This window comes from Neofelis nebulosa, chromosome 3 (assembly GCF_028018385.1).
Source record: "Neofelis nebulosa isolate mNeoNeb1 chromosome 3, mNeoNeb1.pri, whole genome shotgun sequence".
Lineage (NCBI taxonomy): Eukaryota > Metazoa > Chordata > Mammalia > Carnivora > Felidae > Neofelis > Neofelis nebulosa.
The window spans coordinates 174977821-175003085 of NC_080784.1; the positions used below are offsets into that span (position 1 = coordinate 174977821).

The 25265-nt window shown below is 39.3% G+C and overlaps 1 long non-coding RNA gene across 1 annotated transcript; it reads right to left on the reverse strand.

Moving 5' to 3' along the window:
* Window positions 1-10380: 10380 nt before the first annotated feature.
* LOC131507696 (uncharacterized) lies at window positions 10381-18523 on the reverse strand. The gene is made up of 2 exons (XR_009259629.1): window positions 18304-18523; window positions 10381-10497 (listed from the first exon to the last, which is right to left on the reverse strand). It is a non-coding gene; the product is annotated as an uncharacterized LOC131507696 (long non-coding RNA).
* Between the last annotated feature and the right edge of the window lie 6742 nt (window positions 18524-25265).

Genomic DNA, 25265 nt, shown 5'->3' on the forward strand with positions numbered 1-25265 from the left:
GGCCTGTGGGTGGCCGTCTCTCCCTGTGTCTCCACATCGTCTTCCTTCTATGCTAGTCTGTATCCAAATTTCCTCTTCTTCCTTTTTTTAAAATTTTATTTATTATTTTGAGAGAGAGAGCATGTGCGTGCAAGTGGGGGATGGGCAGAGAGAGAGAGAGAGAGAGAGAGAATCTCAAGCAGGCTCTGTACTGTCCGTGTGGAGCCTGATATGGGGCTTGAACTCATGAACCATGAGATCATGATCTGAGCCGAAGTCGACACTTAACCAACTGAGCCACCCAGGTGCCCCCAAATTTCCGCTTCTTATAGTGACACCAGTCATATTGGATTCAGGCCCTCCTTCATTTTAACTCATTTGGTAAAGACCCTGTCCTCAAATATGGTCACATTCTGAGGTACTGGGGGTTAGGACTTCAACATAATGCATTGTGTAAAGAACACAATTCAGCCCATAACGAGTGGGTGTTGATGACAGAGCCGCGAATGAAGTCTAGGACTTGGGTGGTCCTGGTTGCTGTGTACCAGGCACTGCACCACAGCTGCTCGTGTGCAATGTTGCATTTAGCGCTGTAACCAGCCCATGAGGTGAGTATCGTTGTCCAAACTTTACAGACCACATTAGTTCATAGGGGGGTTTGCTTTAGTGGCACAGTGTTTGATGTTGTCATTGGTCAAAGCCTTGGAAACGAAAATTGAGCCACGGCTGCATGTGTAGGGTGTATGTTGGTGGCTAATTCAGACTCAGAAGCAATTTCTGAATGCTAATGTAGAGAGGGAAGGTTTGGTGTTTGTTTTTTTTTTTTTAATACATTAGGTTCTAAAGAAAAAAAACCAAAGATAAAAGTAATCTTTGATAATTACCTTTTTCCCTCTATAAATAATTCAATACATTATTTTGTAATTAACACTATTATATATAATAACACTTTATTATAAATAACCATAATTATTTATAATAAATATACAAGTATCTATTAAATAAATCCTACATTTTTTTATAGCAATGATCACTTCCTTTGGATTAGTTAGATTCAAATAAAGTTCCAGATTGCTTCTGACTTGTATCTTTTGATTCTTCTCCAGACTAGGAAGTGTCTTGGCACTTCTCCTATGGAAGGAATCCTTCTCATATTACCTGTTTTGCCTGTTTCAATCATTATGCTCGTCTGGTGGACAGATTCAGATTCAGCACATTATTATGGAAGACCTACTATCATGTGGCAGGCCATTTCACAGAAATCCATACCTTTCATAAAAATATGGAAAACCAAAGGATATTATGATGCTTTTTTATTGAGCATCAATTTTATTCAATTATTTTATGGAAAAAAAGTACCTAACTTTTTTTTTTTTTTGCTTAAGGTAACCAGGGAACAATTGAAAACATAATTTAAATATTGAAACAATATAAGTATATATTATAGTATAGTATAAAATGCAAAATGTACATGAACTTTCAAGATAAAACTTATTTTAAAGAAGTAGCTTTTGTTTTGAATGGTGCCTTTAGTTCAACAGAGATGTGAAACTGCCCTTCTCTTTCCAACGGCCCCGGTTGGGGCAGCGTCTCAGGAGAAAACATTTGAAAAGTTCGAACATTTTCTTCATTCAATCTTCCTAACAACCATGTGAAGTATATTATCCTCATTAAGAGATCAGAAAACAGAAGTTTGGATAAATTATCTTGCCATAGTTAACACAGCAAGTAAATAGCAGAGGCAGGTGTTAAATTCAGACTTTTCTGACTCTTATTCTGGGGCATTTTATATTGCACTACACCCACTCCTTGGATGAATAGGCTTCAGTCCTCCAGAGACTGCATTGGCCTCACAGTTGTGCATTTACACATGTTCCAACCTCACTGACTCGTGGATTCACACACTTATTTGTGCATTTAATCAGTAAATATTTATTGAGAGCTTGCCATGTGCCAAGCTTTACACTGGGTCCTGAGGACACAATGGTTAGCAATAAAGGCATAACATATAATCCTTTCCCTCCTGGAGCCTACAGTTCAGTGGAAGAACAAATGTTAAATACCAAAAAACACTTATTTACAAACTTGATCAGTATTATAAAGCAAAAACATAGGGTGCCATGAGAGGAAAAAAACAACACAACAGGTGAGTTCATTTAGATTAGTGATCAGAGAAGACCTCTTTAAAGAAGTGAACTTTGATCTGAGGTTTTGAGCATGAGTTAGCTAGAAGAAAACTTAAAGTAGTTACAAATTGCCATCCTACAAAATCCATCACTACAATTCCCTCTATTGTCACTAGATTCCTTCTTTTGTCCACAGCAAGGTCAAATTCTTACCCTCAGCCACCACATATATTTTCTATTATATCCATCCATCCACTCATCCATCCATCCATTCATTTAGCATCAGCTATGAGCCTGGCACTATCATGCGCTGAATCCTTTTCTTTTTCATCTTCACTCTCTTCTCCTTTTTCTCCTTTGATTGCTCTAACCTCCTTCCTCTTTATCTGATTCTTGAATCTATTTTTGACTCACATATTTAAAGTTATGCCTTTCCTCGCCCGGTCACTTCCCTTCCCTTGGGCTAAACTATCATTTCTCATCCTGTTTTCAACGAATGGATTCTTTCCTCACATTCTTCTGAAAATTTTGTAAGCAGGTGCTGAAAATTAATGAAGTTTTGTTTGTTGTTTTGTCAACTACTTGGTGTTTCCATCCCTTAACACAGAATATCATTAATATAAAAAAACTTTTCCGGAATCTTTCTCTCTCTCTCTTTCTCTTTCTGCCTATCTACCTATATCTATCACCTGTCTATATTTTGGATCATTTCTTTCTTTTAATGACAATTTTCTGGAGATGGACGGGTCTATCTGTGTAACTTAATATTGCATCTGGAGCTAATGGTAATCATTTCTTAAGCTTTTCATATACTTTTAAAAGAGTCAGAGCACATCCTTTATGGGCCTGCTAGTATGTTTGATGTACCTCTGACATAAATGCACAAATGAATTCAGAAATTCACAGTCCAAGATTAGTCTGCTTTCAGTTTCTCCTATAAAGTCATCTCTGTCCTTTCTGTCATAACCTGGACATAAAAAACCCGGGTCAGCAATAATACAGTGTGTCATCAACTATTTAGGCAAACATACACTTACCTCTCTATCTCCACACAACTCAGAAAACCTCCTTTGGAAAATCTGAAGACCCAGACTGCACTATCTAGTGCAGTTCTACCTATCAAAAGTTCTACCTATCAAAAAAGGTCTACCTATCAAAAGATAAGTAGAGGAGATTTCTCTTTCTAGGCATGATGGGGCAACAAGGACCAAACTTAAATGCCTACCATAAATAATCAGAAAACTGAATAAAATATGAAACAATGACTTTCAGACATCGGACAATAGTCTGCATAGGGCAATGATTACTGAATGAAGAGATACAAACAAGTGAGCTCAGTAATTCCCCTGGCTTTCTGCCTGGAAGCAATTTCTAGACTGTGGACTCAGGAAGGGGGGATCCAAACAGATTTTGGCAGCCTTGCTGAGTTGATAAGATGGAGGTCAGGGTTTGAGGAGGCTGAGATGGTTAGAGGTAGTGAGACAGAGTTCTGGGAAGAGGGAACTATGCAGAAAAACTGCCCCAGAAATATGTATAGGAATCTCTTGAGTCTTTGCTGAGTACCAGGACACAAGTGTATAGCATGACACTCCACAAGGCTGGACAGAAAAGACTGGTGAGTTGTAAGATGAATAAATCTCAGGGCACACATGGACTGGGAGAAAGTTTTGTTGGCCAAAGGGAAGAGTCCTTGCTCATCCTTGGAACATTCATTGGAGATCCTAAAGTAATCATATGTTAGTAATAGGTCTGAACTCTCCTTTGAGTGAGATACTCTGGGCCAGGGGTTGAAAGCTTTTCTTAATTTACAGATAGCGATTCTTTTTGGCTTGTAGGTCATATGGTCTTCATCACAGATACTCAGTTCTGCCATCGTAGTGTGAAAGCAGCCATAGACAATATTAACTGAATGGATGTGGCTGTGTTCCAATAAAACTTTATTAAGAAAAAACAAGTGGCCAGCCTGTGAGCTGTAGTTTGCTGACCTCTGCTCTAGATCAGCACTGTCCAATAGAAATATAATGCAAGCCACATATGTAATTTAAAATGCCTAGTAACCACAGTAAAAAGGAAAAAGAAGTAGGTAAAATTAATATATTTTACTTAATCCTATATATCCAAACTATTATCAGTGCAACATGTAATCAATATAAAACTTATTAATGAGGAAGTTTGTATTCTTTTCCTGATACTCAGTCTTCAAAATCTATTGTATATTTTATACCTATAGCACATCTTATTTTTGATTAGTCATATTTTAATAGCCACATATAGTTAGTGACTACCATATTGGATAGCACAGCTCTTGCCTCTCTCTAGTAACGCTTAAAGACAGGTCTTGAAGGGGAATCCAACCGATGGAACAATTAATTTCACTGCCTGCCAAAAACAAAGCCCAATGCTCTTTAAAGAAAGACAACACAAGGGGCGCCTGGGTGGCGCAGTCGGTTAAGCGTCCGACTTCAGCCAGGTCACGATCTCGCGGTCCGTGAGTTCGAGCCCCGCGTCAGGCTCTGGGCTGATGGCTCGGAGCCTGGAGCCTGTTTCCCATTCTGTGTCTCCCTCTCTCTCTGCCCCTCCCCCGTTCATGCTCTGTCTCTCTCTGTCCCAAAAATAAATAAAAAAATGTTAAAAAAAAAAAAAAAAAAAAAAAAAAAAAAAAGAAAGACAACACAAGACAGACACTAATAATGTAACAATATCAATGTCGGCATCAAATAAAAAAAATTACTGGCCATGATTAAAAGCAAGAAAAAAATACAACAAGGAGAAGAATCGGTTAAGAGAAACAGTGAAATGACAAAATAATGGAATTAGCAGACATGATGTTAAGATAGATTTTATCATTATGTGTAAGCATTTAAAGGAAAACATAAAAATAATCAGAAGAAAAATGAAAGAAAAAGAACCACCTGCAATATATGAACTGAAGATTTCATTGGATAAGATTAACATCAGATTAGGCACTGCAGAAGAAAGGATTAGTGAACCTGTAAACATGGCAATTAAATTGATCCAAGATGATCCACAGAGAGAAAAAAGGTTGAAAAAAAATAGATGAAAAGAGGCTCAGTGATCAGTGAGATAATATCAAATGATCTACCATAAAGAGGAAAGGAAAGAAGAAGGGGCAGAAAAACATTTGAAGAAATAATGGCTGAAACACTTCAAAATTCAGTGAATACTGTATTTCATAAATCTGAGAAGCTTAAAAACTCATGAAAAAAAATCAAGGCACATAATAATCAAACTACTGAAAATCAGAGTTGAAAAGAGAATCTTTAGGCAGTCAGAGAAAAACACACATTAAGTACAGAGAAATAAACATTAAAATGACTACAGGCTCCACCTCAGAAATTTAGGAAGCCAGAAGACAATGAAATAACACCTTCAGAATGCTCAAAGAGAAAAGTCACGTTGGAATTCAATATCCAGTGGAAATAGCCTTCAAAAACAAAGATGAAATAAAAACATTATCAGACAAACAAAACTGGAAGAAGTTTGTTGCCATAGTATATACATACTAAAAGAAATGTTAAATGAAATTATTCAGGCAAAAGCAAAATGACAGCAGATATAAATCTGAAATACCAGAAATGGTAAATATGTGGACAAATGGAAAAGATTTGTTTCCTTATTTTAAAATTTCTTTAAAAGTTAATTGACTGTATAAAGCAAAAATAATAGCAATGTATTTTTGAGACTTATCAAATGTGTAGAAACAAAATGTATGACAATAGCTTGAAAGACAGAATGGGAGCAGTGGGAAGTCCATAGCGTCAAGGATTTTATGTTATACATGAAATGGTATAATACTATTTGAATATAAATTATGAGTTAAAATGCATATTGTAAAGTATAGAGCAATCACTAAAATAAAATAGTAAATGAAAATATATCTCACCAACAGTGGAGACAAAATGGAATATTAAGCAGTACTAATTAACTCAAGAGAAGCAGGAAAAGAAGAAAAAAGTAACAAGAAAAGATGAGATAAAGCAAAACCCAATAGTAAGTGGTAGATTTAAACTCAACCATCCTGATAATTATATTAAATGTAAATGATCTAAAGAGTCCAATTACAAGTCAGAGATTGACAGACTAGATAAATAGTAAGATTCTATCACATACTGTATGAGCAAACCACTTCAAATATATGGACAAGATAGTTAAAACTAAAAGGATGGAAAAGATATACTATTGCAAACATAAATTATAACAAAGTTGGAGTGACTATATTAATATCAAGTAAAGTATGCAATATAAAAAGGAATATTACTGGGAATAAGGAGGAAACTTTCATAATGATAAAGTATTTAATTTATTGGGGAGATATGACAAGCCTAAATGTAACAGAGCTTCAAAATACATGAAGCAAAACCTGACAGAATGAGTCAGAGGTCACTTAAATTCTCTGAAGTGAATCATTTGTGTGGAATTGGGAAAATCATTTAATCTGCGAGCGAAAGTTTACTCTCTTGTAAATAAAAATAATCTACATATATCATGGGTATTTTGTGAAAATTAGATAAAAGTATACGTGAAATTAAAAAATACAAACCCAACCTGATGGAACTGAAAGGACATTTAAAAATCCTCAGTTATAGTTGGAGTATTCAACACTTCTTATTTACAATCAATAAAGAAAGAAGGCAAAATCAGCAAGGATATTGAAGATTTAAATGATACCATCAATCAACTGTACCTAACTGGCATTCACAGAATACTCTACCCAGCAACAGCAGAATATACATTTTTAAAAAGTTCACCTGGAACATTAACCAAGGGAGACCATATGTTAGTCATAAAATAAGTTCTAACAAATTTAATTCATAAGGTTTGTCCTCTGACCATAGTGAAATTAAATTAGAAATCAATAACAGCTATTTGGGAACTCTCTAAATATTTAGGAATCAAATAGCACACTTCTGAACAACACATGGGCCAAAGAAGAAATCATAAGGGAATTAAAAAAAATATTTTGAACTGAATGAAAATGAAAACACATATCAAAATTTATGAGATGCAGTTAAAATAGTATCTCAAAGGAAATGTATGGCGCAAAGTGTTAATATTAGAAAAGAATAAAGGTCTAAAATCAATAATCTGAGATTCTACCTTAAAATGCAGGAAAACAAGAACAAATTAAACCTAAAATAAGTAGAAGAGAGAAAATAAAAAAGATAAAAGAGAAATGAATGACATCTAAAACAAAAATAATACAGAAAATCATTGAAACCAAAAGCTAGTTGGAAATTTTCAACAAAATTTATAAACCTCTAGAAAGATTCATTAAGAAAAAAAGAAGACATAAATACTGAATATCAGTGACACACTACAGATGCTACAGACATCATAAGGATAATAAATGAATATTATGAATAATTTTATGTCAATAAATGCAACAACTTAGATGAATGGGCAAAGATACAATTTGCCAAATATGACTGAAGAAGTAGAAAACCTGAATAAGCCTTATATCTCCTAAAGAAATTAAGTACGTAAATTAAAAAATTTTCCTAGAAGAAAACTTTAGGCCCAGAAGGTTTCTCTTATGAATTCTATTAAATATTTAAGAAACATACCAATGTCTCACAAACTCTTTAAGAAAATAGGAGGATGGATGGGGCACCTGGGTGGTTCAGTCGGTTAAGCGTCTGACACTTGATTTCAGCTCAGGTCATGATCTCAGTTTTGATGATCTCATGGTTTGTCTGCTTACAGTGCACTGACAGTATGGAGCCTGCTTGGGATTCACTCTCTCCCTCTCTCTGCTCCTCCCCCCTCTCGAAATAAATTAAAAAACACTCAAAAATCTCTAAAAAAGAAACTAGGAGGTTGGAATATTTCCCATTTCATGAGCATCACTTTAATATGAAAATCTGGCAGTGATGTTACAAGAAAGAGAAAAAAGAAAACAACATGAGATCAATATGACCCATGAACACAGACACAGAAATCCTTAGCAAAATACTAGCAAACTGAGTCCAGCAATTCTAAAAGAAACAGCACATCATGATGGGGGGTTATTTCAGCAATGTCAGAAAACCTAGAGGAAGACCTTTGAAGGTGGGGGTGGGTGTATGTCAATGGGAAGTAAGCAGTAAAAAGGGAGCACTTTCAGCTTCAGTAGTCTTGTTTCCATTCCATAGAAGCTGACATTTCTGGGGATTTACCACATTCTAGGAAGCATGTTCAGAGCTATATGTGTAGTCTCTTGTTTAGTCTTTACAAGAACCCTGTGAGGTAGATACTCTTGTTGTAGGCATTTTATAAACGAGTAAACTGAAGCAGAGAGAAACTTAAAAAAAAAAAAAAAAAAAAAAACCTGACCATAGTCCCATAGCTATTAGGATTTGGACCTAGATTGTCTGTCCCCAGATACTGCACTGCTTGCTAATGTATGACTCTTCAAAGAACTGCTCATTTTCTGTGCTTTTGCCTAGCAAGGCTTATTTCGTCACTCCTAAACATTGATTCACTTTTCAGTCCATAATTAAGAACTCCCATCTGAGTCAAAATATTAAGTAGTTCCAAATGCAGGATACTTCTAAAATAAAAGTATGTCTATTAAATTATAAAACTTAACGACACTAGCATGGGAGATGTACTCCATTATCCTCTCCTGCATTTTTATGTGGCTACAAATGTTGTGGTCTCCAAGAAGTAGAAAAAAAAAACCCAAAAAACTTTCCCGTTCCTATGTGTAGAACAAAATGCTCCCCCTGCCCCAACGTGTAGACCTAATTTCAACACTGGCACTCAGACTTGATGGCATATGAACCTGGGTAAGGTCTTTAAAGCCCTACGAGCTTTAGCTCCCAGATTTGTAACAAAATGGAATGGTGTTGCCTCCCGCGCAGAATAGTGTGAGGATGAAGAAGGTATCCAGGTGTACCTCATTTTCTTTTCTTCCCTAGACTTTTCTCCTTCATGATGCTTCTTTAGAGTTTCAGAGATTAGAAAAGCCTTTTCCAAACTTTTTTGATCCGTGCCCACAGTAACCACTTCACAAACCACTAGGACAATTATATACATAAGTATATGTAATGAAAGTGATCCCCTAATTTATTGCAAAAATTGGGAAAATTATTACTTTTGAAGATAATAACTGCTGATCCAACAAGAATAAACTGGGGTTGTTCTTGGAAAACGGAGCCCCATGTCAGAAAAACACTTAACCTTATTTATTTTGATGCATCCTGTTAATTTATCATGTATTCTAGTTAATGATAAAAATGCTTTTCAGGATCTATTAAATTGATTTTGTAACCCACTAATGAATCCCTACCCAAGTATTTTGATTCCTTCTAAAGTCTTCTCTGACCGTTCCACCATTCTTGGGATCCAGAAGCGCTGAAGATTAGCATACACAAATATGGAGAAGTTCTGGAAAACTGAAGGAGTTCTAATTCCCATAGGTACACATATTCTGTTTCTCTTCATTCATTCATTACCTATTTTTTCATCCACTCATTCGTCAAATACTTGGAGCACTTTCTGTATTAACAAGTGCTGGTAATGATCAGATCCTGGATGCTGGATCCTGGTGGTCCCTACCCTTGAGGAATTCTTGCCTTCTGGCAGGGCAAACGCATCTGAAGATACATCATTTAGGGACAGGGAGATGAGTGGTGCTGTACAGAGATGATCAAAAGGTCTTAGGAACCTGGAAGAAGGATCCACCAACTTCGGCAGGGAGGAAGGAGGGTTCCAGGGAGAAGAGTGACATTTAAATGTACGAAGTTCTCAAGGAAGGCGTGGAGGCATCACGGCGTCGGCGGAGCTACCGCCAACCAGCCCCTAGGCTGCTCCACGTGGCTCTCTCACAGGGCAGGAGAGGTTCTGGGGCTGACTTGCAGCCCCATCTATCCCTGCGGTGTTTCTCAGATTTATTTTAAACGTCATGAGAGTACTCAACCCCGCTCTATTTTGGTCCCCCCAAACTAGCTGACCCATCCAACTTACCCTGCTTGAATTTTCTCCTAGCATTTTACACCTTCTAAATACACTATATAATTTACTTATCCGGTATGTTTACTACCTGTTTCGTCCTCCTGGAACTTAAGCTGAAGGAGAGGATTAGTCAGTTTCGTTTGCTTCGGTGTTCCGCCCGCCCCTCGCCTAGTCCGTTCACAACAGGTTCCTGATAAATAATGGGCATGACCTGAAAGAGCAAATATCTGTATCCAAGACATAATTTCCATGGGCTCATTTCTGAAGGAAAGTGTAGAGGAAAATCAAGACCTACAAGGAACCTTTTCTAATAACAGCCTTTTCGTCCCTCACTTCAACAGTGTTTATTGATCACCTGCTCCCCATCAGCCCTGCTTTGAGCACTTGGATTTCAGAGAGGAGGACAGATCTTCTTTTCTGTCTTCTTGGCGTTCACCTGCCGGAATGGAAGCAGACGTTAATGAGCTATGTAATTGCAAATCTGAGAGATCTACAAAGGAAAAAAAAGTACAGGATGCTCTAAAAGCCTGAAACGGTAATACATGACTTGGGCTGGGAGGTCAGGGAAGTGATTTTTAAGCTGAGTAGAAATGAACTCAGTAAAAGAGAGGGGCGGGAGAGAGAGCATTCTAGCATAATTACAAAGGTCGAGGAGTCGGAGAGAGCCTGTGTGTGGGTGTGGCCTAGACAGTGAGGAGGAGGGGCTTAGTCTAACAGCGGAGGTGGGCGGAGCGAGGTGGGCGGGGCAGACCAGGTAGCTCCCCAGTGGGTGCATCAGGCGTTAAGGGACTGGCACTTTGGTCGGGAGCAAAGGGGAGCCGTGAGAGGGGTGTCACGTGGGGGATGTTGAAATGAAAAAATAGTCAGGCTTAAGTGCAGACAGTGGATTAGGGAATATCGCAGAGCAGCTATGGGGGAGTCCGAGAGGAGGGTGCTGTGGAGCTCAACGCGAGGTGTGATGGTCCGAGTGATGAAAAGCTGTGTGTAAGTTAGAGAAATAATTAAGACATAAAATGGAAGTTAATGGCTTTTCTGTACTTTCAGATAGATCGGTGACGGCTTGTATGTATAAGACTTTTGTATGTTTCTATGAACCAAAGTAAAAATAAAGAAGCGTCTTGAATTGTTTGTCAGCAGTCTCTGTGATGTGTATATGGATGTTAGTAAGAAGTGAGCCCAGTCCACAGCGATCTAGTAGCCCCTGGGTGGCTGGTGGGTTTTCTGGGGATGCAAATGAGGGAATGCTATGGGGAAGGTCCGGAGATAATAAAAGGGGCCTGTGTACATGCAGATAACCGGTCATGCAACAGGACCCTCCCTCCTTTCCCGTCCTTCCTTCCAACCGTGCTTCTTCCTTTCCACATCCTTCTCTCAGCCTACAGTTTATGATTAGCGGTTCTTAATGTTCCTTGGAGCTTATCCCGAGAATAATGTGCATCTAATACACACAGAAAATGTCGCTTTATATATCAGGAGCCCTGGGGCCCCAGACTAAGAATCTCTGACCTGTAGGGTTTGTAAAATAGCAATTCGTAGACAAAAATAAATATATCTAGCCAATAAGTATATGAAAGGTGGTCAAGCTCACTAACCATCACTTGAACCAACCGGACGTAACGTCTTTTATTGATCAGATCGGTAATGATTCAAAAACTTGATACAACCCAGCTCGGCCATGGTGGGAGGAAGTGAGTCCTCTTGTACACACAGGATAAGCACAAGATGGAACAGCTTTTTGGAGAGCAACTAGGCAGTAGCTTTCATAATTTTAAATGCCTAGATCCTTCAACCTAGTGATTCCAATCTTAAGAAACTATCCTTTAGGGAAACAAACATACGTGTGCAAATAGTCAAAGGTGTTCATCGCAGCAATGACTAGAAAATTGGGAACTGCCTAAATGACCACCAAGAGGGAAATGGTTATATACCATTTGGAACATACCCATGCCATACAGCACAATACTATGCAGTCCATAAGAATGAGCTTGGTCTGTACTGACAATATACTAAGTGAAAAAGGCAAATTGCAGACCGATATGTGTAGCACAATATAGTCTCTATCAGAGAACTCACAACATATATAAATATATATATAAATGCTTTTGTATACATTTAGAAAATAAATACATGGATGTACAAGAAACTCAAAATCGTGATTAATTCTGGGGAGTAGGATTTGGTCGAGTGGATGAGGGAGGGAAGTCTCTGAATTTTCCTCCTTTATTTATGCACTTCTATACTGGTTGAATTTGTTTTAACAAGCCTATACTACTTTATCTTCATTCTTAAATAATAATAATAATAATAATAATAATAATAATAATAAAGGTAGCATAAGAATTCTTCCCCTTCAGATTTTTTTCAATTGTACAGATCTAACTTTAAAATTTGAGCTGGGAAAAGAAGCAAACAGTTAAGATGTACCCTAGTGTCCTCCTCTGATGAAAATATTTCAGGGATGTCCCATGTGTCGGGGGTCAAGTCTAAACACCTTCCTGTAACACTTCAGGTTCTCCTAAATTCAGCCACTCGTCTACCCCTATAGTGTCTTCAGCAATCCTCCAACTCACAGCTTCCAGCCTCACTGGAACATGCTAGGATGTGGATTCCCCAGGATTATTGCTGCATGTTAGCTCTATCAGGTTGCTCACACGCCTGTGAAGACATCCCTGGCTGCCTAACACTCATTCTGTTCTCTGAGACTCAGTTCAAGCATCTTCTCCAGAACATCCAGCCCTTTAGCCAGCTGCGCCCCAGTCTGGTAAGGTGTTGCTCTGAAATGTTCCATATCCCCAGGCATACACCCTGCATTATTTTACTTGTTGTACCCTACTGCCTCTTTAGTTTAGTATCCCGTTTCCCCTCTAGATGAGAACCTGCTGAACGCAGAAGTTGTGTTGTGTGTCGCTTAGGTGCCCAATGTCTATCCCGGTGCCTGGCTGTTGGAAACTCTTACCAAGTGACTATTGGGTGGTACAGTGCTCACATCCTCTTTCTGGAACCCACTTATTGGCAGCCTCAAAGAAATACGGGAGACCAAATTTTAAAATTCCTCACGAGTTACTTTTTTTTTTTACATAGAGCATAAATTAAAATTTAGAACCACAAAAACACAGCACTTTAGACCTGGAAAGGACTTAAGAGTTATCTAGAGAAGTTGTTTTCAATCAAGAGTCTGTGAGCTAGTGCAAGTCTGCATGCTCTGAGGCAAAATGAGAAAAATATGAGCAATGGAGCAGAGTTTTTAAAAAATTAGGTTAGATGCATTTGGTTTAAATGATGCTCTCTTATTCTGCTATTATGTCTCCCTCCCATTTTAAGGTTACTAATGAATTATGTGTGTATAGGGATTGTTTTTTAGTTTAGTTGGTCTATTATATAAAAAAAAATCTGGAAACCCCAGATCTTGTGTCTTTCTCCTCAGAACTGAGACCCAGAGAGATTATCACTTTGCCCAGAGCCGACAAAGAAATGCACGTTTCAGTTTAGTATCCTTCTGCTGGTGTGTGTAATGCAATTGTGTATGTATACAAGTATTATATATGTTTGGTGTAATTGGTTTTTTATTCAGTATTTCAAATCCAGAAATGCAGCAGGTAACATATTTGTTGTATTACAATGAGAAACAGGCTTCTTTTCGACAAGTGTCTATAACCATATAGTATTGCTGCCTGTTAGTATTTGGTGAGGTTTGAAGAAACGTCAGTCTTGAAATTATATATATGCAATATTATTATTGACTTTGGTATGGAAATAAAGACTGTTTACTATCAATTTTTGGATGCTTTCTAAGTTTGAATGTGTTGCAAGTACCTTAAAGAAAGAATTTAAAGTGACTTTGAATTTGCCTATTGCTTCAACTCTGATTTTAAACATCTGAATGCTGTCCGACTAAGAAATTCCACTTCTAAGAGTTTATCATGAGAAAATAATGAGAGATGTGTTCGTTAAAGCATTTGTGGTAAAGATTAGAAAAAACACAAATGCCCAATAATATGGAGTTGGTTCAATACATTTTCACATAGTTATGCATGGCTGTATGTTGATCTTCTTTTGGATACTTGTTTGTATCTTCTCATTTTTATTTACCACCCCTTATACTTAGATAAGTAAAAAGTTTTAAAATCCGTCTAGCTTAATATTGTCCAAAATAATGTTTCTTACCTGCTTTTCTTACGCTTTTTTCCAATTTGACATTATTGATTAATACAATTTGATGGCCAATCAAAGTTCAGTATGTATAGACTCCAAATTTTATTTTTTCAAGTTTAGCTTTTACATCCTCTGTTATTATGTAGCCTAGCTTAGTTTCAATATGCAACACGAGCTGCTGTCGATCAGCACACAGTCTGATGGAAAAGCGGTCATTCTCATTTTGAACACTATACTCTCTGGCAAGTTCATGTTTTAGACTTGTACATTCTAATTAACTATCAGTAAGGACCAAGCACAACCATAAACACAAAGGTCTAAAGACATTTGAAGATGTAATTGGTCTCAGTATGTATTTTCCCTCTAGACCTGGCTGCCTCTTAGCTCAGAGTAGGAAATTTGGCCATGGGATTTACCAGGGTTGCAGGCTGTTGGCCAAAAAACCAGAAGGAATAGCATCCTTAGCATTTCCAGACCCCCCAAAAGCCTCTTTGAAAGAGGAAGACAAGAGATGCTTTATTGCATCAAAGTTATGTATGCCTGTGTGTGCACCTGCGTGTGTACCACTGTGTGAACCAGTGTGCGTGTGTTTGTGTGTGTGGCTGAGAGATGGGAGGGGGAGGCGGTGAGAGGGAGAGGGAAAGGGAGAGAGAAAAGGTGAGTGAGACTGTGTTAAAGGTTCCTGGACTCTCTGGCACTACGTTGATTTTTTTTTTTTTTCACGTAAGCTTCACACCCAGTGCAGAGCTCAGACTCAGAACCCCGAGATCAAGACCTGAGCTGAGATCAAGAGTCAGATGGTTAAACGTCTGAGCCACCCAGCGCCCCTCTGGCACTAGATTAATTCTAATTTGCTGTTATAGCTTCTGATGGTTCTTCCCAGCAGTTGTTCTACTTTTAATTGGTTAATTAATGAGTTGTTCAAGGTCTGACTCTTTCTAGAACATAAGGCACATGAAGGCTGGAACCATGTGCCAGCCCCCAGTACCTAGCCCAGTGCTATTTGCATATGTAGTGAGGATTTAATAAGTGGTTGGTAGAATAAATGCCTGTATGGGTTTTAAAAAACCTTATTTATTTCTGTTTGTACCTTGTCTAGCAGCTTCTGTGGCTAGTATGGCTTTACATCTGCCAGCTGCTTCTTAAAGCCATTTCTACAAGAGGACCATTTTCATCAGACTGGGAGAGGGGCTTGTTGGCTATTTCTGCAGCAGGAGGGGAGGCGACCCTTCATCCTTAGTGAACTTTGGAAGGTGGGATCCAGGCCTCAGCCCTGTTCTGTGGTAGGCTCCTCCCTTTCCTAGCTGCTCCTACACTCTAGATAGTTTGGTGACAAAAGCCAAGCATCTGTTTCAAGATTCTCAGGAACACAGGGCTGCAGCCTTTTTAGGACAACAGATTTGGATCACTGTATGGCTGTGGGAACTCCAGCCTGCTCATAAACAATGTATGCCTCCATCTTTAATCTGTGCAACATACTGTGCTTGCCTCCAGACAGCTTGGTGAAGGCAGTGATTTTTGCCTGATTGGTTTGTGGCTCTGTCTCCATCTCTGAGGATGATGCATGAATGCCTGCTCTGTGGGCACTCAGAATCTATTTGCCGAATGAATGAACAAATGATGAAATGTCCTCATGGCCTTTGAATACCATCTTGTGTTTGATGCACCTTTTGGCTATAGCTCACCTGGTTAAAAACTTGAAATCTGTGCTATTTATGAAGAGGGCAACCCTTTGCTAACCCTCGCCCCCAAATAACAGTTCCAATAGTCTGCTACACAGTCCTAAACTGGATTCCACTTCTCCCATTTCCTCTTACGGAACATGCCAGACCCTTAATATTGGCAATCATGTGCTAGTCTGTATGTTACAAATTTCCAAATTTTCTGATCAACCACAGATTTTATAAATGTAAAAAATCGGCTTTTTGGGTTTTTTGATAAAATGCTACATTTTCAAATCATTCTTTTCCATAAGAATACCAATTTTTGCTATGTGATTCGGAATTAGACAAGTGGAGATAAATATATACTAAATTTAAAATTAGTCTGCCTTCTTTTATAAACAACAGAAACTTCGTCACTCTCAGTTTGCCTTGTCTGGCAGGAAACTCAGAACTAAGATTTGTGCCCTCTTGTGCTATCTATATTTACCCTCAATTTTCTGAAACCATGGTTTCACCTCTGTTTCCCTTCCTTACCTTGTTCTTTTAATCTTCTAAAAAAAATAAATGGCATCATGTTTTGTTGAAAGTGCCCTCAAATTCTTTTCCAGTAAATCCAAAATTATAATGAGAAGAAAACTACTTCCCAAACCATTCACAGGTACTTTTCAAAGCCTGCATTCCAAGAGTCTATCAGTGCCCCCTTCCAACTCACTGGATATCAACTTTCTTAACGAGTTTGATTTCTTTAGCACTCACAGGCACCGGAAAACACGCATGGTGTGCGAGAACATGAGCGTGCAGCAGAAAGAACCCGGGTGTGCAGTTAAGGTGTGCAGACAGCAGAACTGGGTTCTTGTTACAATTCCACTTACTAGCGGAATAATCTTGGACAAGTCACTTAACCTCTCTGTGCCTCAATGTCTTTTCTGGACACTCGGTATAAAATCACGTGCTGTGCTTTCTGCATTGGGTTCTTGTGATGTGAATGAAATAACACGTGTCCGTGTGTTTTGTAAACATTACAGTTGTCTGCATTCCTGTGCCCCCCACACATCTGTATGTTCTTCAAGACCAGGGACGACACGTGGTTCATACTGTGTTCCTAGGGCCTTGTTTGTTGACCTGAAGATGTACTTTAAGAGAGGGCACTAGATGTGGGTGAAATGAAGTTACCCATTCTTTTATTTCAGAAGTGTGTCATTGGTGTCTGGTTATTAACAAACCTTCAATGGGCAGCTGGATTTAATTGAGCACCTTCTGCATGCTTTCTTCTGCCTCTAGGATATTGAATTGAAGAAGAAGTATAGAAAATAAACAGAAAAATGGAAGTACATGAACACACATACACTCATACACACCCCATTACAGATTCATAAATGTCAGGGGTCACAAAATGGTGACGTCAGGGTGAAATCTGCCTCCAGACATGCCTTATTTGGCTCAAACATTAATTTTTAAGATGTAACCCATCGCTTCTCGGCCTTTTGGCTAAGATCAAGTGTAAGATGTAACCCAATAAGGGGCGCCTGGCTGGCTCAGTTGGTGGAGCATGTGACTCTTGATCTTGGGGTTATGAGTTCAAGCCCTGTGATGAGTATAGGAATTACTTAAAAATAAAATCTTTAAAAAAATGTAACCCAATAATTTGAAATCCAAAAATGTGGATTTTTTTTTTTTCTTCTCTTGAAATTGTGAATAGCTGGCCACACTAGGCCAGGGCCCTCTGAGCGGGATAGCTGGCCGATGCAGCAGTCACCATTTTAGGCACATCCCTGACAGTTCACCACAGAGGCAGCCCCATCACTTCCTGTTGTCTCCTGAACACCAAGGCAGATGGGAGCTGCTGCTTGTTATTCACGTTTATTATGTTCGTGCTTAAATAGCATTTGCTGCACACCAGTCACTATTGTAAGCTCGTTGGTTACCTCCCTACCTATTACAGGTAAAGAAACTGAGGCAGAGTCAGTGCGTGGTGGATCCAGGATCCCAGCCCTGTTCATCTGGCTTCCAAGTTCTCACTATTAGTCACTCAGCTATGTCACATCTCGGCGGGATGGGGGGGTGGGCGGGGAGGAGGAGATCAAAAATCATACCTAACTACAGTGCAAAGTTGTGCCAGAGCCCCTGGTCCAGAGCAATGTGCTCTGTCTAATTAGAGAAGGATTCACAAAGGAAGTGTGCAAAGTTGAAGAATTTTGAAGATAAAAAGAATCATGAGCCCAGGCATGTTATATGTGCTGTGCAGAGTCATGCTCGAGACCTGAGAGCCGGGCATACGGAGGGCAGGACCAGCTAATGTAGCTGAATGAGGCGCTGACAGAAGACAGACAGGGGGTGAGGTGGGGTAGCTGTGCCCCGCGGCCTGGAGCTGGGATCTGATACCCAGCCTGGAGCTGGGATCTGATACCCGAGGAAAGTAGACTGACCTGGGCGGGTGAGGGAGAGAGGGAGGCGATAAGGTCGAAGTCCTGTTTGACCAACGCGATGTGGGATGAATCGGCATTCTTACAGGAGTCCTGCTGAACTTCATTCATTGCTTTCACAATGTAAGAAAGTTTTGTAACACAGGTGTCCCTATAATACTGGCCCGACTGTTTACTTCTGCTTCAGTCCCTGAGCTTATGAGCAAATACTTCAGGCACTATAACGAGCAGAAACTTGAGACAGAGCTTATCTTGTAATGCTGGGTTTTGCATCACATCCAGGGTGTGGTGTTACTTTAGAAGGCAAGTTCAATAATTACGTGTTTACAGATTGAGCAAACGTGCATGCATTCTGAGACGGCTCAGAATTTATACTTTGAGAGCCCAGTGGACTAACTTATTCAGCTGGACAGGAGGCTCAGTACTTGGATGTATCAAGTGGTCACAATATATTCTCTCTCTCTCTCTGTATGTAATATACACATACATACTATATATATGTATGTACATATTCAATATATATGTGTATATATAATATGTATTTATACACATACATACTTACATTGGACATTTATGCAGCAGCTTGTACTTAATCATACTTATTTACAAAATAGTTCAGGAAAGCTTGGAGATGTTAAGTGAATTGAAGCTAATTCAGGCAATCCCAGGTCATTGACCTGCTCAGTGTGTCCTCTATTTTTCACGTGTGATCTATTAACTACAGTACTTTGTGTTTTGATGTTCTCGAATAACCTAATGAAGTGACACAGATTAAGGTTACAAGCATTAGGGTGACCTAAACTGCCTTTTTTAGAAAATAAAAATGCTGATTAAACAGATTCTTTTTCTCTCGCCTGGAGAGAGATTGGAACCAGGTTGACTTCTCTGCTCTTGATAGATCTTGTCAACTATTGTCATATAGTAAGTGTTTATAAGCATCAGTACTAATGATCTACAGCTCACACCTCCAGCTAGTCTCTGGTTTCCCTGGTTTATTACTCTTAGATGATTTCTTCCTTTTCTATCTTTGCATTTTCAAGGACAGTGCAAGGCATAATAGTTATCTGATTCAGGGCTTTCTAAACACATTTGAAATATGGCGATCACTTGTTATTCTAGCTCAATAATAAACCTAAAGGCAAGCTTTCAAGCACCGACTTGTCCTTTCCCTCCTAATTCCAGCTACTGCTCACTTAAAGTGCAGGGCTTTGAAATTATCTGCTTAATTGGGCTACATGTCACTGCTGTCTGTAGAAGTGGCTTTAAGATGCAGGTGTTGGCTTTTTGGGCCTCCTTTGCTGTGATTTTACATGTCTTGTTTTCATTGCTACACTTGCTCCCAGGACCAGGCAACATCCTTAGGCTCCCCTGGGGCAAATAGGAAGGGGCACACCTTAGATTGTTCTATTCTTTTTGAAGTAGATGCCATCTGAGTTTGGCCCTCCTTTGCTCTGGGTATTCAGAGGTTCTGGACTTCAGTTTCTGCCCCTTTTGGAATGGTCACCGAAGTCCACATGGAGACTTGTGGTGTACTTAGAGCTATGGTAGGAGAAGTATGAAATTACTTCCCAGAGGACGTGGTTCCTGCCCCCTCAGAACCAGTAAGGGGAAGGCCATGTTTGGAACAGTAACCCATCCTAGTCCACTGTCAGTTTCCTTATTTGTAAAGTGTAAGCATCCTACAAGATTGCCTCGAACAAGATTGCCTTTTCTGATCAGATATTCTACGAGCCAAAGAAGGCTAAGAACACATATAAACTGAGAATTCTGGAATTTTAAGAATCGTCTGACAAAATGAGACTCTGGCAGCAACCAACGGGACCGAGAGCTCGCAGACAAAGGGAATTAAGGTTGAACCCAGTTCTGCCAATTTCTTGCTCTGTGACCTTCAGAACTGACTCCTCTCTAGGCCTTAGGCTTCTCCCCCTTGAAATGGAAATGCTACTATCTCCACAGCAGATTTGTTTTAAGGATTTAATAAATTGTACATAGTGCGTTTTAAGTGCTACGTGCTTGGCTGGCACATTGCAGTCACTCTGTGCATGGTGAGAGTTACTGTGATAACAGGAATCTTATGCGAATATGATTTTTTGGAATGGCTGAGGGTTTGGAATAGATTCGATCTACGGGAGATGGCATAAGACTTGGAAGTGGAAGAAGGACTAAGAATGGCTTCGAGGTTAGAGTAGCTGCTGAAGGAAATGATGCAAAGGATGTGATAAGAAATTGGGGTGAAGGGCACTGAGGGACAAGACCATTTAGTCACTCACTTGTAGCCCTTGTCACAAGTGTAGATATTTTTGATGAGAAAATCTCCTCATGATCGGTACAGTCTTCTGTCTCGTCCAGCGTTTTCCAGACACAGAGTCAAGCTTTGTATTCAGAGACGATGATGTACTCATGACACATGGTTACTCTTGTTATCCATAACAGATAAGGTGGTGTCCGAAAATGCTGATCCCACTCAGGATCAGCATTTCTTTCTCCAGCGTCCAGATACGGAGATTGGCTATATTTTGCAACTATCAATGCTTATGGTGCCCATCGCTTTCAGTGTTTCTGCATACAGCTGGATCTTTGCCAACCTTGCCTTCCTTCAGGTCCTGTAGGTCTCAGGGAATTTTTGAAGTCCTCGAAATTCTTTGCAGAATTGCATGTATATGAGCATATGCGCATTGGGGGTGGAGGGGGGCGGGGAGGGGAGGTGGGACCCTGGCAAGAGCAAAGGGATCAGACTTAAAGAAGGCAAAAACTGCTGCCGAAGGTGTCTAATAATAGGAAACAATGAAAGTGACTTCACGAGATGAAAACATGGCAAAACACAAACACAGAGAAACCCCCCAATGCCTATTTGTTTTAATACCCCCACACCTTCTCCTTTCCTCTAACAAACAATATAATGATGGAGTCTCTTTCACAAGGTGTTTCCCAGTTTCAGGCTAGCTGTTAATGACATAATTCAGGGTCTGGCTGAATGGTCGGGGGGAATCTCTGGTGAGTGGCGATGGAGACTTTGCACTTTTTTCATTTTCCCTTTTAGAAAGGGCTTAAGTTTTTAATTTTTTTTTTTTTTTTTTTTTTTTTTTTTTAAGGAAACCTAAAGTGTCTGAGCATAAAGCTTCCAGGGAAAGAAATGCAACTGATTTTGACACCACCAACCTAAAAGTGTAAAGTAAAAGTGACAGGATGAGATTTTTAAAAGAAAAGAAAGAAAAGTGCTTGTTTTCCAGATTTTATTGCAAAGAGAATCAGCCCTTTGTGCTGGCTTTGTCTCCAGGCCAGCAAGGGCCACAGGGCCACACCCCAAGGCAGCTTTGGATCCTTTCATTTTCTTCTTCTTCCTCCCCTTCCTCCTCCTCCCCTTCCTCTTCCTCCCCTTCCTGCTCCTCCTCTTCCTCCTCCTCCTTTTCCTCTTTCTGTTTCTGAGTCTATCTCTCTCTTTCTGTGTCCTTCAGTCCCTGTGTCCTTCTCTTCTCTCTCTCTCTCTCTCTCTCTCTCTCACACACACACACACACACACACACACACATTCACTCATCTTTAAAAGGTAAAACCTTCATTATATCCCCAGTGTCAGGACTTGGAACATCTTGAGGGAATGCTGATCACTATTAACCTGGCTTGGGAAAGGAACTGAATTTTAGTTGAATCTGATTTGAAAATACAAAGCTCTTTTAGGAAAGGGGAAGAAATCAATTAATAGAATTCGTTGGGCCCAAAGCTTCTATTAAGCCCTCCGAAGGAGTTAAAAGCCCACAGTTCATCATTCACCAAATATGACAACATGCATATTATACCATATATTTTACTCTAGAAGTTTACATACTAGCATGGGAGACAGGTCTCATAACTCTGAATCAACCAAAGAGAATAAAGTACACTAAGACTTCCAAGAAGGGAAATATTCAGTGGGCTGGAAGAATACATCGGATCATTAACAGACAAATATTGAATGTCCTTCAGTAGGGGAATGGTTAAATAAAAGTGGTACTTTCAAATGAGGGAGTACTATTCAGCAGCCAAAGTATTGAAATAAATCTAAATGTAGTTGCATGAGTAAGCCTCAAAGTAGTATTGAACGAATAAAGCAGCTTTAGGTTTATGTATATACAAAATATGTAAAATAAAATAACATAAAATAATATTATTTATTCTGTGTCTGTGTGTTTCTTATTAAAGATCTAGAAGGAGTGTCTGGATGGCTCAGTTGGCTGAGTGTCTGACTCATGATTTTGGCTTCAGGTCATAATCCCAGTCTTGTGGGATTGAGCCTCGAGTCAGTGTGGAGTCTCTCTCTCTCTCTCTCTCTGCCCCCCACCCTCGCTTGTGCTGCTCTCTCTCTCCCTCTCTCCCTTTCAAAAAATTTTTTAAATTTAATTTAATTTAAAAAGATCTAGAAGGAGACACATTGAACTCCTCCGAGTCACGGTTACTTTTTGAGGATAGCAAGATCAGGAAAAGGGTACCAGTCAAAGATATCTTTAGTTTCATCTGTTTTGTGCTGGTTTTGTATTTGGTGATTTACTTTGGTGACCGGGAGTCTCGAGGCCCAGCTTTCTTCTGCAGAAAGCAGTGAAAGGTTTTATAAATATCCTGTCTTCTCCTCATGTACCGCATGACTTCCTGATAGCTGGGGCCTTTCAGAGGTCCCAAGAGCTGGCTCTCTTCCAGTTTTTTTAGAGGTGTCCAGCACAGAAATAAGTGAAGAAATGCCAGAAGATGTTACGACCAGCACAGTACAATTGAATGTTTGCGTTTAGCCAGTACCATTTGTGCAATGAGCCCTCACTCCGCAGTCCTGTCGCTGTATGTCTGGGAGGCCACCAGACATCTGCGTTTTCAGTCTTCAGCTATGGTTCTCCTGCTGCACTTCTCCAAGGAGCCCCAGGGAAGCAGACAAAGGCCCCGCGTGAAACAGGCTGATGCACAGATGATGGGAGGACCTGAGAAGGCCAGTGCCTTCCTCTTCTAGTGCCTTCTAGTGCCTTCCTCTTTCCCCAGGCTCGCATCTACAGCATCTCTCCTACAACATGGTTCCGTTTTAGCACTATGCAGTTGTCCTAGATCATCAACTAGAGAAAATCGTACCTTTCTAACCATCCTCCCTCTCCTCCATTCGGGTCACTTAAGGCCAAACAGGCTTTCAGTACACACCCCTTGCCAGCCCAACCCCAACCAGCCTCTCCCACCACCACCCACCCCGTCAAGGGGAGAATTGGGCCAAATGAATCACTATGGGTTCACAGGCTTGTAAAATATCCAGTCATTTTATTTTTAAGTAGGAAACGTTCACTCTAAGAAAAAGTTGCAGGGGCACCTGGGTGGCTAAGGCAGTTAAGCTTCCGATTTCCACTCAGGTCATGACCTCATGGTTTGTGGGTTCGAGGCCGCATTGGGCTCTGTGCTGACAGCTCAGAGCCTGGAGCCTGATTTGGATTTTGCATATCTTTCTCTGTCCCTCCTGTGCTCACACACACACTCTCTCTCTCTCTCTCAAAAAAATAAACAAACATTAAAAAATTTTTTTAAAAAGAAAAAAGTTGCAAAGAGACATAAAATATTAAAATGTGCATCTATTTCCTGTTATAAAAGCAAATGGATTTCGCTTTAGTCTTTACTGTTGCATTTGGTGAAAAACTTGCATAAGTCTCTGGAACAGTTAATATCTTTAACCAATTATGAACACCCTTTTAAAATGTTTTGAAGAGGTTTGTTCCTCCTGTCTCCCTCTTTTTAATATTGTATTAAGATTTTACATATAATCTAAAGTGTTCTCATTATGACAGCACTACTAGTCATTTGAAGAACACATTCATCTAAATAAACACACTCCCAAGTGAACCAAATGTTAATGCACATTTTATTGGATGAAAAGGCAAACAATATAATTATACTTGAATTTCAGAAAATCAAAGGTAGTAAAACAAAGTTTACACCAGAGCCCAGGGCCGGGTTTATAAGTTAGCCATACACACGCATGTTTTCCCCAAGCCATACGAGTTTAGAAAGTTTGCTAACATGAGCTGAGGGTTACTGCACCAGACTAACAAAAAGGAAAATGTCTATCAGTTTTTCTTTTGTTCTTTCCAGATCCTGTTCAAGTATACACTGAGCCAGCAGGGTCACCAGAAAGCTATTGGGCCCTGGCTGAAGCACATTATGCAGGGTGAATTTCTTCTGGAATGTTGCCAAGGGTTTTTTCTGCTTCTGTGGTAGGCATTTCTTGAACATTGTCATTTAGCCAAGCCAAGAACATTTGCTTAAAGGATAGAAAATGTTTAAAAATTCTTGTTTGTTTAAAAGCAGGTTAAGTAGCAATATGATCTTAGGTTAGGGCAGAGAAAAGCCCCTCTGTCTCTAAAGTGATCGGATTTGGTTATTTAAAATTTTTGGCTTTAAACAGATTCTAGTTTTTCCTAAAATAGTTACACATATATTAATACTGTCTTCTAGAAAGTATCTTCCAGGACCTACTTTTCTTTAATGTGATTAGCTGTTTTTCAAAACGGAATTTTCACCGTAGAGAGTTTACACATGTTGGTGTATATAGGAGACACTAGCAATAGCTAAGAGAATTTGGAAGAGCAGAGAACATGCTAAAATAGAATTTCTTTTTTCACTTTCAATTAATTCTAGAACTATACCACAGAAAACCTAAAAGGAAAACACTCAAGTGTCTTTAAATTAGAGCGGATAATATTTTAAAAGTATTGCAAATCTGACTATAAATTCCAAGTTCAAATTTTTGACATGTAAAGAATACAATACCTAAACATCTCCCCCGAAAGTATTCTCTAACAAATAGTGAAATCTCATCCCAAACCACCCCACTTTAACAAAGTTTTAATTTGTACCAAAGTTCTCATCATATTCTCTGTTAAATCCCGTAATATACAAGGGCTCTCTCTCTCTCTAAACGTGTCATGGAAAAATCCTAAATATAAGAATTTGAATATTGTTTCTGC